The 19,963-nt window shown below is 40.1% G+C and overlaps 1 protein-coding gene across 2 annotated transcripts in view; it reads right to left on the bottom strand.

Annotated features, from left to right (window-relative positions):
• Positions 1–19,963, bottom strand: part of raraa (retinoic acid receptor, alpha a) — an 866,000-nt gene that overhangs the window by 679,047 nt on the left and 166,990 nt on the right. Inside the window, exon 3 of one of the 2 annotated variants that reach the window (XM_072249116.1) lies at positions 12,576–12,617. The gene's annotated coding sequence lies outside the window, so the exon portion shown is untranslated. Of the gene's footprint in view, positions 1–12,575; positions 12,618–19,963 lie in introns of those variants that run through there. The other variant, XM_072249115.1, reaches the window with a different exon arrangement.

Here is a 19,963-nt window from a genome sequence, read left to right as displayed (position 1 = left end):
CACCCACATTCCAAAGGTGTACGGGTCAGTAAGTTTAGGACATGCTATGTTGGTGCCAGGCTGCTCCCCGCACATCCTTGGACTGTGCTGATCGTTGAAGCAAACGATGCATTTCACTGTATATTTCAATGTTTTGATGTACATTTGACATAGAAAGGTAATCTTTATTATAAAAAGCCAGCACAACTGGGAGAGCTGCCTTGCCAGCTATGAAAGCTATCACTGTATTTCTTGCTTTGGAAATTAAGGACATTTAAAAATGATTAAAACTGGAAATAAAAATAATACTCAAATCACAAAAACACATTAATACAAAGCAAAGTAATTCTGAAGTAACTTGCTTTCCTCTTTGTCACCCCATGCAATGACCTAAAAAATCTCCATTGAAATCAATTAGGTTATGTCCATCAGATCCAAGATAAACCCCTAGTACAATACCAGAGGACCTCAGTGTGATGTTATCCACCAATGGGCTCTACATACAAATAAAAGTTAGCTACTCTCTCCAAACTGAAAAATTAGCCCAAATTCATGCAACAGCTGGTTGGGAAAAGCAAACTCAATTACTATTATTGCACAAGGAAAAAAATAACATTTGTAAGTGAGGAAAATAAATTAATCCAACATAACCAATCTTTAGAGTTTTCACTTTAAACAATTAAAAAGTATGTCCTGGAATTATTGGCCTCTATCCATCATTTTTCCTCTCTCAGCCAACTTTTCTCTCTTGATTATATTTTAAGATTGTTTTCCTGTGAAAAGTTATTCCAAAAACATTTCAACAGTTTATACCATGCAAATTTTGTGTCAATTTGGAAAAGTAAAGGTTGTGTAACTGTCAGAAAAAAACATGCATCAAGTGGCTGTAGATAAAATCCATAAATGCTGGAAGATTCCAGTGTACATAACATTGGAAATACAAGCAAAGGCATCTGTTAGTTATCTCCATCTCAAAGTGCAATAAGCCAGAGAAAATGGTCACCTCCAAAAAGATATCAAGAGAGATTAAAGAGAAATTTCCAGTCAAAATAGTTAAATGGGACATGTTCTTGGATTCTTTTTACACTAAACGCCTTATCTTCACAAGGTAAAGTTCATGAAGAAAAATTGCTGGACAATTTTTACTGAATATTTTCATTTCCTTTTTTTATTTTCTGCAATTTCATTGGCATAATTTTGCTCATAATTCTTCATCTGTTGCTCTTTTATTCACATCTATCTTGAACCCTATACAAATGGATAAAGTAACCTGTTTTGGCAAACAAGGTGCACTATAACAGTTGCCAAATGTACGCCAATACATTGACCTTTAAAATATTACTAATAGAAGATGAAATGTTGCTGTTGTCATAGAGACAAACAGCAGGAGATAGGTCATTCAGCCGACTGAGTCCAAGCTGACCAACATCCATATTTATTCTCTGCATATTCTCATAGTCAAAGTTGAGTTTATTATCATATGCACAATTACAGGTGCAATGAAAATTTACTTGCAGCAGCATCACAGGCACACAGCATCAGGTAAGCAGTGTTCACAAGAAAAGTATATTTTAAACATAAATTATATACTTTTTTTTTTACAAGAAATAGATTCCAACATCTACCTAAACCCTAGAGAGAATTTACTGTGGCCAAATAACCTAACAACTCATGGGATGTGGGAGGAAACCACAGCAGGATTAGCCAAGGGCCTTGTAAATGGAGGCAGACAGCACTCAAGTTAGAAAAGAGGCCAAGTCTATGGCCTTCGTGAGGCAATTGGTCTCTCTGTCATTGTGAGGCTGGAGTTGTGCAACTGTAACAACCATAGTTGACTTAGTAAAAATGTCCAACTAGCCTGGATTTTAGTGTTTATCCAGAGGCTCCAGAAGGAACTAGTGGCATTTATCCTCATAGCTGTTGTCAACCTCTGAATTCCCATTCGAACACAAAAGCCCCACAAGTGCTGCCAATGACTTCCAGGCTGTGCAGAGAGCAAGAACTTGCTGGGATTCCAAGGCATTTACACAATGACCTGCTCCAGAATTCTGCAAAAGGTTGATCTACAAGCCCATATTTAACATTGGAAATTGTGTGGCTGTGAGGAAGAAACGAAAGCACAAGTTCCTTTTTTATATACATAATTGTGCAATTACTGTAATTTTTTAGTTTTCTGACAGCTTTGGTAGAAAGAAAAACTGGAGGCAGGACTTTGTTGCCAGAGTTCTTCACGGGATCTTTGAAGTGGGCTTTGTCAGAGTCATCCTTATCATCAAATTATATTGACAAGGCCCTGGCCGACTCTGCTCCAGAATGGTCTTGACTAGCAAGGCTATCGCTTCAGTTGCAGACAAGAGGAGTGCACAGTATTGATGATCTCAGTTGTCCAAGTGGAGATGCCTCACCCAGCAATTCCTGGACTCTGAAAATCAATTATTAAGATGCATTGCTTCTCGCAGGCCAATGATTAATATTTATTTAATAAGACAAAGTTCAAAGTTAGCATTGTGCTTTGTCAGAGAACATTTGGAGCCCATCATTTGATTCTAACCTACCAGTCAGGAGCAAATGCTATTTGAAAAAAAAGTTTCATTTGCAACAAAGTATGGCATCTTGAAGCACAACATCCACACATTAGACATATTAGGGAGAATGTCATAAAATCACAAGTATAACAGGCTGTTGGCCAATTATTTCTGTGCTGGCTCTGAAATCTTCAAATACTGCAGTTGAAATCTGTTTACTTATTAGCAGGGATACATAGGCATTTGGAAATTAAACTTCAATACTAGCAAGAATATTTCCATCAGAGTAACAATTTTACAGATGTTTGAAAGTGCATTACAATGTCACTTATCAAACTAGAAATGTCCTTGGTAATGAATATAATGGGAAACACAATTCCTTTATTATGGAAAGGTGCCAATTGTTAACCTTGTTCAAATTAGACAATCTTCATGTCTGTTTCCAATAATGTAGCATTAACATGTATTCAGCAGTATAAAACATGCTGCCTATTTATATGGACATCATAACTCAGATTCAATCAAAGTATTTTTGTATGCAACATTAGATTATGAGAACACTCAGTCCTCTTTTATTGTCATTTAGAAATGCATACATGCATTAAGAAATGATACAATGTTCCTCCGGTGTGATATCACAGAAAACAAGACAGACCAAAGATTAACACTGACAAAACCACATAATTATACCATATAGTTACAGCAGTGCAAAGCAATACAATAATTTGATGAAGAACAGTCCATAGGCACAGTAAAAAAAAAGTCTCAAAGTCCCTGAGTCGATCGACTCCCGAGTCCCCGATAGCGGCGGCAAAAGGGAGAAACTCCCTGCCATAAACCTCCAGGCACCGTCAACTTGCCGATACTTTGGAAGCAGCTGACCCCAAGTCCATCTGTCCAAAAACTCCGAGCTTCCGAGCAGTCTCTCCGATACAACCTCCCGAGCGCCATCCTCTGCCAAGCGCCTTTGATCTCTCCCCCGGCCGCTGAAACACACAAAGCCGAGGATTTCAAGACCTACAGCTCCAGAGATTCCGGTTACCACACAGTAGCAGCAGTAGCAAAGCAGACATTTCAAAGTTTTCCAGATGTTCCGCTGAGCACTCACGTCTGTCTCCATCAAATCAGGATTGTGCACGGTCCCCTACTCGACAGATAACAGATATTCATCACCGGAGTGGCCGCACGCACTGTCGTCACGCTGCCATCTTCTCCCGAAGAATACATCCAGAAGAATACACAATCCAACAGATAATCATGGAAACACGAGGAAATCTGCGGATGCTGGAATTTCAAGCAACACACATAAAACTTGCTGGTGAACGCAGCATGCCAAGCAGCATCTCTAGGAAGAGGTACAGTTGACGTTTCGGGCTGAGACCCTTTGTCAGGACTAACTGAAAGAAGAACTAGTAAGAGATTTGAAAGTGGGGGGGGGAGAGGGGGAGACCCAAAATGATAGGAGAAGACAGGAGGGGGAGGGATGGAGCCAAGAGCTGGACAATTGATTGGCAAAAGGGATATGAGAGGATCATGGAACAGGAGGCCTAGGGAGAAAGAAAAGAGGGAGGGGAGAGAAAGCCCAGAGGATGAGCAAGGGGTATAGTGAGAGGGACAGAGGGAGAAAAAGGAGAGAGAGAAAAAGAATGTGTGAGTTGGATGTTCTCCAACTCAGGTTGGAGGAACAACACCTTATATTCCGTCTGGGTAGCCTCCAACCTGATGGCATGAACATTGACTTCTCAAACTTCCGCTAATGCCCCACCTCCCCCTCATACCCCATCCGTTATTTATTTATATACACACATTCTTTTTCTCTCTCTCCTTTTTCTCCCTCTGCCCCTCTCACTATACCCCTTGCCCATCCTCTGGGCTTTTTCCCCCCTCCCCTTTTCTTTCTCCGTAGGCCTCCTGTCGCATGATCCTCTCATATCCCTTTTGCCAATCACCTGTCCAGCTCTTGGCTCCATCCCTCCCCCTCCTGTCTTCTCCTATCATTTCGGATCTTCCCCTCCCCCTCCAACTTTCAAATCTCTTACTAGCTTTTCCTTCAGTTAGTCCTGACGAAGGGTCTCGGCCCGAAACATCAACTGTAACTCTTCCTAGAGATGCTGCCTGGCCTGCTGCGTTCACCAGCAACTTTTATGTGTGTTGCTAGATAATCATGGAAGTAGTCACCACTGCTAAATGTTGCCGTTTTCATTTAGAGTTGCCAATTCCAATTGCTTTGCCGCTGTAGTTAATGGCCTGGGAATTAACCAGGAAAGAAACTTCAGTGATTTGCCTGACCCTACTCTGTAACAGCTTTAATGGTTAATGGTCATCTATCTGCCATCCATGACTAAAGTTTCCTTGAACAACAGTATTTTTGTAGCTCTTAAATGGTTCCTTAGTTCCGTTACAAATGGACCAGTGCTCTATGACCAGTTTAATTGTTCAGAAGGAACCAGATTATATTACCAACAAGTGATTAAGTACTACAGATAACGTATCATTGGAAACTGAACAAACAAATCGCTGTGGAAACAGATGACAATGACAATTGTATATTTTTCAACAGGAGCTAAGACAAGCCTGTTACCAAATCCAGCTTCATTTTTTTCATCTATCCATGCAAACTTTGACACCTCCTCTCTGGTTAAGCCACTAAGAGTCAAAAGGAAATGGTCTCACTGACATAAGCATGCTTGTGGAAATGCTTTTAATATGAGCGTGACTTCAAAAATGAAGTTATGCTTAGGTTTATTTGCTTTACAAAATTAGCCAATTCTGATAAAAATCTTCAGAGAATTGTATTTTTCATGTAAACATCCTGCCACAGCCAGTCAAAATTATGCTGAATTCACAAAAAATGGAACAGTTTAAATTTAACAATAACTGAATAGAAGACAACTGCTCTTCTCTCTCAACAAGTACTAACATACTGGATTGCGAAGGAACCAAGAGGGCTTCTTGCCCAAGAGTTGCCTGGCAAGATCATACAGCATCAATATTAAAGCAAAGTAATTGAGGGACATCCTCACTTCAAGCTCAAGCACTTCGGCATCTTGCATTCACAATCTTCGTATTTTGCAATCACAAAGAACAGTGCAGAGCATTTTGACTAGTTTCTGATGGCACAATGCACAGATTTATAAGAGGTTGCAGAGAGGTGTAGACTCAGCCAGCTCCACCACAGGTACAACTCTTCCCACTGTCAAGGCCATCTTCAAGAGGCAGTGCCTCCAGAAGGTGGAATCCATCATTAAAAATCTTCACCATCCGGGACATAACCTCTTCAAGGTATAACCATCAAGGTGGTGTGACAGGAACCTGAAGACCCACATCTAACATTTGAAGAACAGTTTCTCCCCCTCCATCAAATTTCTGAATAGTCCATGAACACTTCCTCGTTATTCATTTTTTGCCCCATTTATTTAGCTTACACTTTATATTTTTATGTCTTTCAGTGGACTGCTGCTGTCAAGTGACAAATTTCATGACCTCTGTCAGTGATAGTAAATTTGATTCTGATTCTGCAGTTTAACAGAGTTCATTGTCCTTGTGTATATTATCATTTCCCTTACTCCATCCTACATTGAAATTCTCCCAACTTGCATCAGTTCCAGTGGTCTACTGCCCCATGGCAGCTTCTTCAGCCCAAATATTAAAAGAATCAAGCAAAAATCTGGTTGCCTTCGCTGCTCACAAATAATGATGCCTATGCAGTAGGGTTGCTTCAAACATGGACACTGAAGGGATCAAATAGTATCTAAAACAACAAAGTCTTTGTTTCAATGTGATAGCTGTACAAAGTGCACATGCGATGCATCAAGTAGAAGAGACTTTCTAACTGCAGTACCACAATAGCTGAAAAATGTGTCAACATAGCAAGAATTATTACATTCAAGAAAGGAGTGAAGGCAGAGGCAGAGAGAAAAAAAACACTAAAAAATTAGCTGAAAAGAATGTTCAAGTGTTCGACCTCAGTTCCTGCTCCAATGGCTGGCACAGAAGGAATAGGCTTTGCAAAAATATCAGCAAGTGTTAACCAAGCCCTCCTCAATTAGAACTAAAACACACTGGGCAACAACTCCAGAATGCATGCAGCTGTTTGTTGAACAACAGCTGTGTGGATGCACAAAGTTCACCACTGTTTTAGTGTAAATGTAGAGATTTCAATTGTGGAAATTCATTTAAAGAATATTTTTATTACAATTGTTCTATTCAAATATTTCATTGTGACATGGCAGCACCAAAAATATTCAAAAATTAATTAAAAATTTTGTCAAGTAACATCTTGAGTTCTATTTTTATGTGTTACAACTTACAACATCGTATTCAAAGGAATAATTAGTCTGTCTTCTTAAACAGACCTTTGGGCTCCAGGATAACTTGTTTTCATTGTGATTTTATGGGTTCTGAGATGGCTGATCAGGCCAACAAGGCACCTTCAAACTCTTCTACAGAAACTAAACAGAAGAGATTCTACAGATGCTGGAAATCTTGAGCATCATGCACAAACTGCTGGAGAAACACAGCAAGTGTTTCTTGGAGGGGAACTAACAGTTAATTTTCAGGCCAAGATCCTTCATCAGGACTGAAAAGGAAGGGGTAGGAGCCACAACAAGGTGGTGGGAGAAGCGTACAAACTGGCAAGCGAGAGGTGAAACCAGGTAAGTGGGAAGTTGGGTGGGTGGCTGGGTAGGACGTTGAAATAAGAAGCTGGGGGGTGACAGGTGGAAGAATTAAAGGCTGAAGAAGGTAGAACCTGATGGGAGAGGCTAATAAACCATGGGAGAAAGGGAATGAGGAGGTGATGGACATGTTGGAGAAGGGATAAGAGGGTAACCAGAAGGGGGAATGGAAAAAGAGAAGAGGGGGGTGAAATTACCAGAAGTTGGAGAAATTAATGCTCATGCCTTCAGATTGGATGTTACCCCTTATCACCTCAGGTATGAGGAACAGTTTCCTGCGGTCTCTCTAATCCATACCCCTCATTATTGTATATACTTCAATCTTATTGAACACTTTCATACTTACCTAAATCTTATCTGACCATGAGTTTCTCTGACCAATCTCAACCTCCCCAAGTTTCCTTTTTTTTTAAAAAAAGGCACCTCCCTGCACTTATTACACTGTTAACAGGCTTCCTCAGTCATTAGCTCCCTATATCTACCATATGCTTCCTTTTATCTCTTTATCCAGTCTTCAATATTGGGGGTTCCCGATACTTGTTATCCCTAGCTTTTACCCTTACAGGAATATGTTAGACTTGAAATTTTGTTATTTCTCTTTTCAATACATCCTGCTGTGCAGACATAGATGTTTCCAATCCACCTTTGCCAGGTCCAACTTTATGTTAATGAAATTGGCCATACCCAAATTTAAGACCTTTATTATTGATACATTCCCTACCCTTTTCTGTAACCAATTTAAAATATACAGAATTACAACCATCTCTAAAATAATCCTTTACTGATACTCCCCTCCACTTGACCAGCTGCATTTCTCAAGAATACACCTCAAAAATTCTCTCCCCCACCCCCAAGGCTTTAATGCTGAGGCATTCCCAGCTGATATTTGATAAGTTGAAATCCCTAGTACAGTAACCCTATTTTTATTGCGCCTCTGATATTTGCCTACCTATCCGTTCCCCCTTCTTCTTTTAACTGTTGGAAGATCTGTAATACACCCCAAACAAAGTGACAGCACCTTAATTGTTTCTAATCTCTATTTACCCAGTGTAACACTCCCTCTTCTGTTGTCTTGCTGAAAATTCTATACCCTGGGTTACTGAGTTGTCATAGTCATACTTTATTGATCCTGGGGGAAATTGGTTTTTGTTACAGTTGCACCATAAATAATAAATAGTAATAGAACCATAAATAGTTAAATAGTAATATGTAAATTATGTCAGTAAATTATGAAATAAGTCCAGGACCAGCCTGTTGCCAGTAATATCCATCCTTCGACCATGTCTATCGAAGAGCCATCAATATAAAGGGTTGCCCCATTTAAGGAAGGATGGCTTTGAAAAGGGTGCATAAGTTGTTTAACAGGATGCTCTCTGCATTAGAGGCCATGCTATAAGGAGAGGTTGGACAAACTAGGGTTGTTCTTTTGAACAGTGGAGACTGAGGGGAGATCTGATAGAGGTTTATAAGATTTATGAGAGGCATAGACAGAGTTGACAGACAGTATCTTTTTCTCAGGGTTGAAATATCTAATACCAGAGGGTATGCATTTAAGGTGAGAGGGAAAGTTCAAAGGGGATGTGCAGGGTAATTTTCTTTCTTTCTTTTCTTTTAAAAAAAGTAATGGATGCCTGGAAGGCACTGCCTGGGGTGGTAGCGGAGGCAAATACAATAGAGGTATTTATTGTATAGACACAGATGTGTGCATGAAATGGAAGGATATGGATATTGTGTAGGCAGAGGGGTTTAGGTTAGTTGGGTATTTGATTACTAATTTAACTAGTTCAGCACAATATTATGGGCCAAAGTGCCTGTCCCTGTGCTATGTTCTACGTCTCAGATATGATCATGATGTCATAGCCCTCCATATAAATAAAAACTTCTGAGGTCACCTTCTTTTCTAGTTCTACTGCATTAAAATAGATGCAATTTAACTTTGAATTCCCTTACTTGGTTATTCTGCCTACTGGACATACTATTTCTCTTCTAGGTGACTGTACCTCTCCATCTACCAAGGCCCTTTCTCCTGCCAACTTAGTTTAAACTTTCTCCAACAGTGCCAGCACACCTCCCAGCAAGGATGTTGATCCCACTTTGGTTAAGGTGCAACCTGCTTAGACAGGTCACATCTTCCTGAAAATCACTCCCAATGACCTATGAACCTGAAGGCCATCCTCCTGCACCATTTCTTTAGCCACACATTTATCTGACATATCCTATTAATCCTATATACTCGCTGCTCGTGGCACCAGAAACAATGCATTGATTATAACCTTGGAACACTGAAGAGGATGGTGAATTTAATCACTGATGTCGACCTACACTAGGAAAATCTCAACATTTCAATGCAGGAACCTTCATTTTTACTGGGCACTATGGTGCAGCTGGGCAGATTGGTAGAGGACCTTTATCTTGGGGGTATTAAGTGCAAGGCCCATTTTCTCTTTTGCTTCAATGCATGAGTTGACACTGTTCTGGTGCTTGGCTTCAGAGTGTGGTAAATGCAAGCATCACATGCACACTACAGACTTCTGTAGCTGGGCTACTCTCATTCTGGAGTGTGGTCAAAAGTACTCAAACATACTCAGCAGTCTGTTTGTGAAGCTTCAAATCACATTGATGTCAACAGAATTTAATTTTTAAACAAGCAGTAAATAGATAGCAAGTCAGGCAGTATCCATGGAGGGGAATAAACAGCTGATGTTTCACACTGAGACACCTTCCCCAACCAACCACCTCTACCAACCTCCCCCCCCCCCCCCCCCCCGCCGCACCTGGTCTCATCTTTTACCAGCCAGCTTGTACTCCTTTCCCTCTACCCTCTGTTGTAGCGTGGATGAATCACTGGAGAGACAGAGTCACTGGTAGATACAAAGCAGCTTCTTTATTCGACACAAGGTACAGTAGGCATCTACGGACAAAGACGCTTTCAGTAGAAAGGTCTGCTAGCCCAATGTGGGCTCGATATTTATATGCTAAACACAAAGGCAGTCGCTACTTAAAAAGTTATAGATAATGCATAGACAATTCTCCCTACTGAAGCTACATACAAAATATCATACCACCTAACTCCATCCTTTCCTTCAAATACCAACACGTCTGGGTTGGTATCCACAGCCTTTAGGAATACAATTAAATCCACAATACATTTATTTGGCATTTTACATGCTAACATAGAAGACAATTAATATTTATAATGTATAGATAATACTGTTTTCGAAACTACAGCATCAGGTCAAACTATGGCACCAGAAGCATCTGGTGTTCACACCTTTTCAGGAAGTGCAGTATTGTGGACTCAATCCACAGTATTTTGTCAAATAGTCAAATAGAAGTCTGGTGGCCAAAGTCATTTAAGTGTAAACAAATCATCTACCCAAAAAAACTCACTCTAACACCCTCTTTATTCTGGTTTCCGCCCCCTTCTTTTCTGGTCCCAATGAAGGGTCTCAGCCCAAAGCTAGGGCGGCATGGTAGCATAGTGGTTAGCACAATGCTTTACAGTACAGGCAACCTGGGTTCAATTGCCGCCGCAGCCTGTAAGGAGTTTATATGTTCTTCCTGTGACTACATGGGTTTCCTCCCGCAGTCTAAAGACTGACCAATTGGGAGGTTAATTGGTCATTATAAACTGACCCATGATTAGGCTAGGATTAAATCGGGGATTGCTGGGCGGCATGGTTTGATGGGCCAGAAGGGCCTATTTCACACTGTATCTGGATAAAATTTTAAAAATTAAAATATAAAACATTGACTGTTTATTCCCTTCCATAGATGCTGCACGGCCTGCTAAGCTTTATTTATTTATTTATTATTTAGGGACACAGGGTGGAACAGGTCCTTCCGGCCCAACAAGTCGCACCACCCAGCAACCCACTTATTTAACTCTGGACTAATCACAGGATAATTTACAATGACCAATTAACCTATCAACTGGTACATCTTTGGAATGTGGGAGGATACCAGAGCACCCAGAGGAACCCCACATGCCCACAGGAAATTCATACAAACTTTTTTACAGACTGTGTCAGGATTGAACTCCGAACTCTGACATTCTGTATGTGTTGCTCGTGTTTGTGTTAGTAAGTAAATAGAAGAGCACAAGTACCAGGAAACTGCATATTCAGTTAAAACTTCATACACAGAGATTCAAAAACTTTAATTATGCGTTACTTTGCTCTCCTGTGGTTAAAGGTTCAACTCTCAGTGGTGGACAGTGCTCGATAAACCACTGTACTGTTGCGATTTCACACCTAGGCTGTAAAAGTGAAAACGACCTATGTGGGAAAACTGAACACTTCAAGGTTGGCTGCAAAAAAACATGCTTTAGGCATAATTGAGTGCAAAAGAGCTAACAACTCACTGCTGTCCTATTTCGAGCAATGTTGGGCACATGCTTCTAAACGATAGTAGGAAGGATACCTGAGCACAGAGCAAATTTTACTGCTTTAGGACCGCATTCACTTTTGCAAATGTTCATGAAAAAGGAAAACATACTCAATTAAAATTACTTACATGGAAGTACTTTACATACTTAGGATTTAAAAAGCTGCATACCTTAAACAAATGAAATAATCTAGCACTAATTGCATGAAGTGCATGAACATTTGAAATAGATACAGTGCGAAGAACAACGTAATGAAAGGCCATCTACTAAAACTCTCTCCACTGATGCTGCCCGATATGCTGGGCATTTCCCCATTGTGTTCTATTAGCACAAACAGGAATGCTTGCAGTATAATCCAGCCTAAATTTCTAATCTTCTAATTTCTATTCCCTGTGTACAAAATACAAGGTTAACAAATCAAACTAATATCCCAATTTTGTATCCAATTAATACCTCCTTTGTCCTTGTGTATGATAAGGATTCCCCTTGATGAAAAACGATGTAAAAACAACCATTCCAAGAAAAAACAACACACACCGCCTTTCCATGTGATTATTTATCACTTGACAAATGTATCACATGCTGTAATCATCACAGAAAACATGCCATTTAACAAAATGCAGCGAGAAACAAGGCAAGAACAAGAGCCTAACTGTTATTAAATCACAAACTTCAGGGAATCCACAATGTAAATATTATAAACAAAACTGTTACTAGATTGTAATGTCTCTAAGCTCTTAACCATGGGCCATGTTTGGCTAAATTTTCAAAACAAATGACTAATTTAAGTGCATTTTGAAAACGGTTATGATTTCTGCTCCACTGATTTTGACAGTTACATCCTTTCAATAAATGTTAATTCCAGATGTTTGTTTCATTGATGTTACATTCGAGAAATATTATAAAAACATTGAAATTACAGTCATGCCAAACTGTTTTAGTTCTTGCAGGATTCTGCCACAATTGAACTTTCAAATATGTTTTATCCAAGTGAAAGGTTGTACTTACCCAGTCTTATGACTCAATATTCTTCACTCCATACTCTGTTTCCTGGTAAAGGAAAATTTGCCAGTTAAAATTATTTTACATCAGATTATTTGCTTCCTGAAGAGTGTTTTGTTGCATCAGATACGAATTGGAAACCACTGAGTTACCATTATCTAGTTTCACAAATCTTTCTCCATCTTCAATATTCAATTAATGGGACAATTAGGCTAGATTTTCCTTGGTTACCTCCGCAATCTACATAATGAGCAAAAATGTTATGTTCCCCAAAATAAAGTCAAAGAGTCCAAGTGTTTTACAGCACTAAAATAGGCCTTTCAGCCAAAATTGTCATGTTGATAAAGGTGTCTTCTTAAGCTAGTCTAATTTGTCGCATTTGACGCAGCCCTCCAAATCAAGTTCAAGTTTATTGCCATTCAACCAGAGACATGCATACTGCCAAACAAAACAATGCTCCTATGGAACAAGGTGAACACAATACATATAACTCACACAAAGGCTGTGGAGGCCAAGTCATTGGGTAGATTTAAAGTGGAGGTCAATAGGTTCTTGATTAGTCAGGGTGTCAAATGTTATGGGGAGAAGGGAGAAAGCAGGAGAATGGAGTTGAGAGGGATATTAAGTCATCCATGATGGAATGGTGGAGCAGAAGCGATGGGCTGCATGACATAATTCTGCTATGTCTTATAACATAGAAATATAGAAAATCTACAGCACATTACAGGCCCTTCAGCCCAAAATACTGTGCCGACCATGTAACCTACTCTAGAGACTGCCTAGAATTTCCCTACCACATAGCCCTCCATTTTTCTATGTACCTATCTAAGAGTCTGTTACAAGACCCTATTGAATCCGCCTCCACCACCTTCGCTGGCCATGCATTCCACGCACCCAACACAAATAAGTTAACAAATAATAAGGTGCATTTAGGGCACAACTTTAAAAAGTGAATAGTATATGCTACTGGCTCTTCATATGCAATGAGACCTGGGCGGTGGCAAGAAGTTCAGTAGTCTCCTGCCTGGGGAAGAAGCTGTTTCCTATCCGAACAGTCCTTGCTCTAAAGCTGCAGTACTTCCTGTCTGATGGTAGGGAGTCAAAAAGATTGTTGGATGGATGGGAGGGATATGTCATTCGTATTTGATGTATCTGTCCAAATGTCTTTTAAACACTATAATTGTACCCATCTCTACAGATTCCTCTGGCAGCTCGTTCCATATACCCACCACTCTGTGGAAAAACTTGCCTTTCTGGTCTCACTTAGATCTTCCACTCTCAACTTAAACCTACACCTATCAAAGTTGCTGGTGAACGCAGCAGGCCAGGCAGCATCTCTAGGAAGAGATGCAGTCGATGTTTCGGGCTGAGACTCTTTGTCAGTCACTGCTCTCCATTAAACCTACACCTAGTTTTAGTCTCCCCTACCTATTGTGGAAAAAAAGAAACTGATAATTAACTTTTTATTTAAGAAATACAAAACAGTAACAGGCCTTCGAGCCTAACAAGCCCGTGCCAACCAATTACATCCATGTGACCAATTAACCTACTAACCCATATATCTTTGTGGGAGGAAACCAGAGCACCCGGAGGAAACCCAAGTAGTCATGGGGGAAAACATACAAACTCCTTACAGACAGTGACAGAAATTAACCCAGGTTGCTAGTGCTGTAATAGTGCAATGCTAACTGCTACGTTACCGTGCCACCCCTATGATCTTGTAAACCTCTATAATGTCACCACAGAGCCTCCTTCACTCCAGGGAAAGAAGTCACAGCCCACCCAGATCTTTTTTAAAAAAAATAATTTTCAGCTTTCTAGTCCCAGCAACTTGCTTGTGAATCTTTTCTGCACCCCTTCTAGCATAATCACATCCTTCCTGCAGTATCATGACCAGAACTTCACAAAATATTCCAGGTGCCATCTCATCAATGCCTTATACAGCTGTAACACAATGTCCCAACCCTTGTACTCAGTGCCCTATCTGATGAAGGCAAACATGCTACACACCTTCCTCACCACCTGATTTAATGCTATTGCCACTTGCAGGGTACTACATTTATTTATTGAAATACAGCATGGGATAAGCTCTTCCGGCCCTTTGAGCCGTGCTGTCCAGTAATCCCGCAATTTAATCCTAGCCTAATCATGGGACAATTTACAATGAAAAATTAACCTAACTGGTACACCTTTGGACTGTGGGAGAAAACTGGAGGACCTAGAGATTCCACAGGGAAGGCATACATACTCCTTACGGATGACGCTGGAATTGAACTCTGAGGCCCTGAGCTATAATAGCTTCACGCTAACCACGACGCTACCGTGGCACCCACATTCTTATACTTGTAGATCACTCTGCTGTGCCACTTACTCATTTACTGTGGAAGTACTACCCTGGTTTAACTTCACAAAATGCAACACTTCACACTCCTCACCACCACCACCCCACTCCCCCACCGTCAATCCAAGTTAAACTCTACCTGCCATTCTTTAGCCCAATTTCCAAGTTGATCTCAATCCTGTTGTAACCTTTAGACAACCTTCTTCATTGTCCAACATGCCGTCAATGTTGGTGTTACAGTAGCACGCAAGAGTTTGGGCACCCCTGGTCAAAGTTTCTGTTACTGTGAATAGCTAAGCGAGTAAAAGATGACCTGATTTCCAAAAGGCATAAAGTTAAAGATGACACATTTCATATTTCAAACAAGGTTTCTTTTTTTATTTTCATCTTTTACAGTTTCAAAATAACAAAAAAGGAAAAGGGCCCGAAGCAAAAGTTTGGGTACCCTGCACGGCAGTACTTAGTAACACACCCTTTGGCAAGTATCACAGCTTGTAAACGCTTTCTGTAGCCAGCTAAAAGTCTTTCAATTCTTGTTTAGGGGATTTTCACCCATTCTTCCTTGCAAAAGGCTTCTAGTTCTGTGACATTTTTGGGCCATCTTGCATGCACTGCTCTTTTGAAGTCTATCCACAGATTTTCGATGATGTTTAGGTCGGGGGACTGTGAGGGCCATGGCAAAAACTTCAGCTTGTGCCTCTTGAGGCAATCCATTGTGGATTTTGAGGTGTGTTTAGAATCATTATCCTGTTGTAGAAGCCATCCTCTTTTCATCTTCAGCTTTTTTTTAAACAGACGGCGTGATATTTGCTTCCAGAATTTGCTGGTATTTAATTGAATTCATTCTTCCCTCTACCAGTGAAATGTTTCCTGTGCCACTGGCTGCAACACAAGCCCAAAGCATGATCGATCCACCCCCGTGCTTAACAGTTGGAGAGGTTTTCCTTTCATTAAATTATGCACCCTTTTTTCTCCAAACATACCTTTGCTCATTGCGGCCAAAAAGTTCTATTTTAACTTCATCAGTCCACAGGACCTGTTTCCAAAATGCATTAGGCTTGTTTAGATGTTCCTTTGCAAACTGCTGATGCTGAATTTTGTGGTGAGGACTCAGGAAAGGTTTTCTTCTGATGACTCTTCCATGAAGGTCATATTTGTGCAGGTGTTGCTGCACAGTAGAACAGTGGACTACCACTCCAGAGTCCGCTAAATCTTCCTGCAAGTCTTTTGCAGTCAAACGGGGGTTTTGATTTGCCTTTCTAGCAATCCTACGAGCAGTACTCTCAGAAAGTTTTCTTGGTCTTCCACCATTTCTGTTAACTACCATTTCTTAATTACATTATGAACTGAGGAAATGGCTACCTGAAAACACTTTGCTATCTTCTTATAGCCTTCTCCTGCTTTGTGGGCATCATTTATTTTAATTTTCAGAGTGCTAGGCAGCTGTTTAGAGGAGCCTATGGCTGCTGATTGTTGGGACAAAGTTTGAGGAGTCAGGGTATTTATAAAGCTTTGAAATTTGCATCACCTGGCCTTTCCTAACAATGATTTGTGAACAAGCCATAGCCCTAACAAGCTAATTAAGGTCTGAGACATTGGTAAAAGTTATCTGAGAGCTCAAATCTCTTGGGGTGCCCAAACTTTTGCATGGTGCCCCTTTCCTTTCTTTCACTCTAAAATTGTACAAAATAATACACTAATCTTGCTTAAAATGTTGAAAAGAATGTTTCATCTTTAACTTTATGACTTTTGGAGATCAGTTCATCTTCTACTCACGTAACTATTCACAGTAACAGAAATTTTGACCAGGGATGCCAAAACTTTTGCATGCCACTGTATCTGCAAATTTACTAACCATGTTAAATACATTTTTAATATACATAGCAAACAATGGTAGACACAGCACCAACTCCTGTGGCACACCACAGGTCAAAGAACTGTATAACACTCCTTCGCTACCACCAAGCCAATCTTGTATACAACTGGCGAGCATATGTGATCTAACTTTCCGGTCCAGTTTACTGCAGACTAGCCTATGATGGACTGGGCTTAATGATCAAAGCTTTAAACAAGCAACTCAGAAGTTCATTATAGTCATCAGTTTCCTCAAAATTTATCAATTTTTCATTTTCATCCCTTTCAGTCACATCAGAGACCACCAAATACTAATCAGAATTAATGAAAAGGTTTCTCTCAGACACCAGACCTGCGGATAGCAAGCATCAGAAAATGTTGGACGTAGATGTGTGTAAAGAACATTAAAAGAAGAAAATACAGCAATAAAATTAGATTGTGTCCTGACGATCCAGTATTCCAGCGTGCCAGCCTTCCTGGAACCTTGTTCAAGTTATGATTTTTGGCGATAGCTAAGATAATTAACATTCCTTCATTATTCAGCTTTGCGTGCTTTCACAACCAAGTCCAATCTCCAATCTTCCCATCTCCTGCAAGAATCCCAGAATCTACCCCGTTCCCTTTACCAGAGAAATACAATGAGGCTAACTGTAGCCAAGATTAGCTAACCCCATACACACAGCTGACACAAGCCAGGGCCTTCCTGGTTTACATAGCACAGTTCTACTATGGGCAGCTGATTTCTATTTGCATCTCAGCTTGTGGTAGATGGAACATGATAGCAAACAGCAGCATTGTCACACAAATACAAGATCTAATTTCTGTATTTCCCTTCAGTATCAAATTCAGGAATCACAGTCCTGTCTAAAAAACTAAAACACTTGGTAACCGTTGTCTGTTGAAGAAAACTACTTTGCATGACTTTGCAGGGAAATTATATAACAGACAGGATCAAAACAAAGGGTGTAACCAGTATCTCAGGAACTGGACCTATTAAAATTATTATGTGAGAGGGGTTCTATTTGGCTGCAATTTTCAGTCTACAGACATAATGATTGAATCCAAAAATAATAAAACATTATTGCTGTTAAAATATCTGGAGATAGTTTTAACTATTTCAGGCCTGTAACACATTCAAATCATATACAATGTTTGTAATGTATTTAATTTAGATAGAACAGTGAAAATGCATTGTATATCTCTACTCTCTCAAAAATCCACCAATAATCCCTTTCCTGATTACTTTTCAGACAGCCCAGTTTGTGTGTACATGTGCATGAATAACCTACAGATTCTTTGTGCCTTACAAGTTATGAAGCAATGTCATTTGGTAAGACATCAAAAATCTCCCTTTGCTTGTTCTATCTCAGAGATGTTTAAACATTTTTTTCAAACAATTATTGCTACAACTGTGAATAAACTCACACAGACAGAATATCTTTAGGAAAGATAAGGCAGCTTTAGAGAGGGTGTAGAGGAAATTAGAGAGGGTGCAAAGGAGATTATGTTCTATGAGGAAAGGTTGAGCGAGTTAGGGCTTTTTTCTTAAGGAGCTAAGGAGAATGAAAGGTGACTTGATAGAGGTGTACAAGATGATAAGAGGCCTACGTAGATAAGAATGTACAGTCAGCACTTCCCCCCATCCCAAGGCAGAAAAGGCTAGCATAATTTTAAGATGATTGAAAGAATGCATTACGGGATATCAAAGGTAGTTTTTTTTTGGCACTCAGAGAGTGGTAGGTGAGTGGAGCACGCTGCCTGGGGTGGTGGCAGAGGCAGATACATTAAAGACATTTAAGAGGCTTATAGATAGGCACATGGATGAAAGAAAAATGGAGGACTATTGGGAAGGAAAGCATTAGGTTATCTTGTAGTATATTAAAGGGTCAGCTCAAAATGTGGGCTGAAGGGCCTGTGCTGTGCTGTACCATTCTATGTGCTTTACAGTTATGTCTTGAGTAATGGCTTAACTCAGCAGATCAAATTGAAAGTCAGTTGAGTAGATAGAGGCAAAATAAACATGAATAATATTTAAAATTCTTTATGTACTATGTACTTAATTATTAAAAGGTATTAATAGGGATTGACATACAGATGGTCTTCAGAAACACCACCATGGGTCCAGTTAATTAGCAAGAAGCTATAAACCAGAAAGGCCCTGCATTTGATTTCTTTTTAGTTCTCAGTGTTATATATAGTTTCTTTACCCAAGGACAAGGTTCCAGTTAAAGACCACTAATCAACAATGTGCAAACATTAACATAAAATTTTTAAAAAAGATTGAGGCGAGTTGTGGTAATCTTAGTAGGGTTCTCAGAGGTCACATCTGGAGAATGGCCATGTGGTAAAAGTAAAAGAAATACTGAAAAATGGCAAAGGAAATGATTGTCATACTTATTGAATGTGTGGATCTCTAACACAAGACCATAAGAGATAGAAGGAGAATAAGCCCATTCATCCCACTGTCTACTTCACCATTCCATCATAGCTGATTTATTATCCATCTCAACCCCATTTTCTTGCCTTCTCCCTGTAACATTTGTCACCCTGATCAACCTCCACCTTAAATATACACAACGAACTGACCTGCAAAGCTGCCTGTGGCAATGATTCACCACCGTCTGGCTAAAGAAATTTTTCCTCATCTGTATTCTAAGTGGACATTCCTCAATTCTGAGGGTGTGTCCTCTGGTCCTAGACTCCCCCACCATAGGAAACATCCTCTCCATATCCACTCTTTCTCGGCCTTTCAATATTTGATCGGTTTCAATGAGATCCCGCACCCCCCCCACCATTCTTTTATACTCCAGTGAGTATAGGCCCAGAGCCAAATGCTTCTCATATGTTAACCCTTTCATTCCTGGGATCATTCTCGTGAACCTCCTCTGGATCCTCTCCAATGCCAACACATCTAATTCTCCAAGTGCAGTCTGCCTAATGCCTTAGAAATCCTCAGCGGTACATCCTTGCTTTTGTATTCTGGTCCTCTTGAAATCAATGCTAACATTGCATTTTCCTTCCTTACCACCGACTCAACCTGCAAGTTAACCTTCAGGGAATCCTACCTGAGGACTTTCAAGTCCCTTTGCACCTCTGATTTTTGAATTTTCTGCCTGTTTAGAAAATAATCCGCACCTTTATTTCTTCTGCCTTCACTATATTCTATCTGTCACTCTTTGTCCATTCCCCTATTCTGTTT

This window comes from Mobula birostris, chromosome X (genome assembly GCF_030028105.1).
Source record: "Mobula birostris isolate sMobBir1 chromosome X, sMobBir1.hap1, whole genome shotgun sequence".
Lineage (NCBI taxonomy): Eukaryota > Metazoa > Chordata > Chondrichthyes > Myliobatiformes > Myliobatidae > Mobula > Mobula birostris.
The sequence above is the reverse complement of the archived record's forward strand: the minus strand, read 5'-3'. Positions and strand labels throughout refer to the sequence as shown.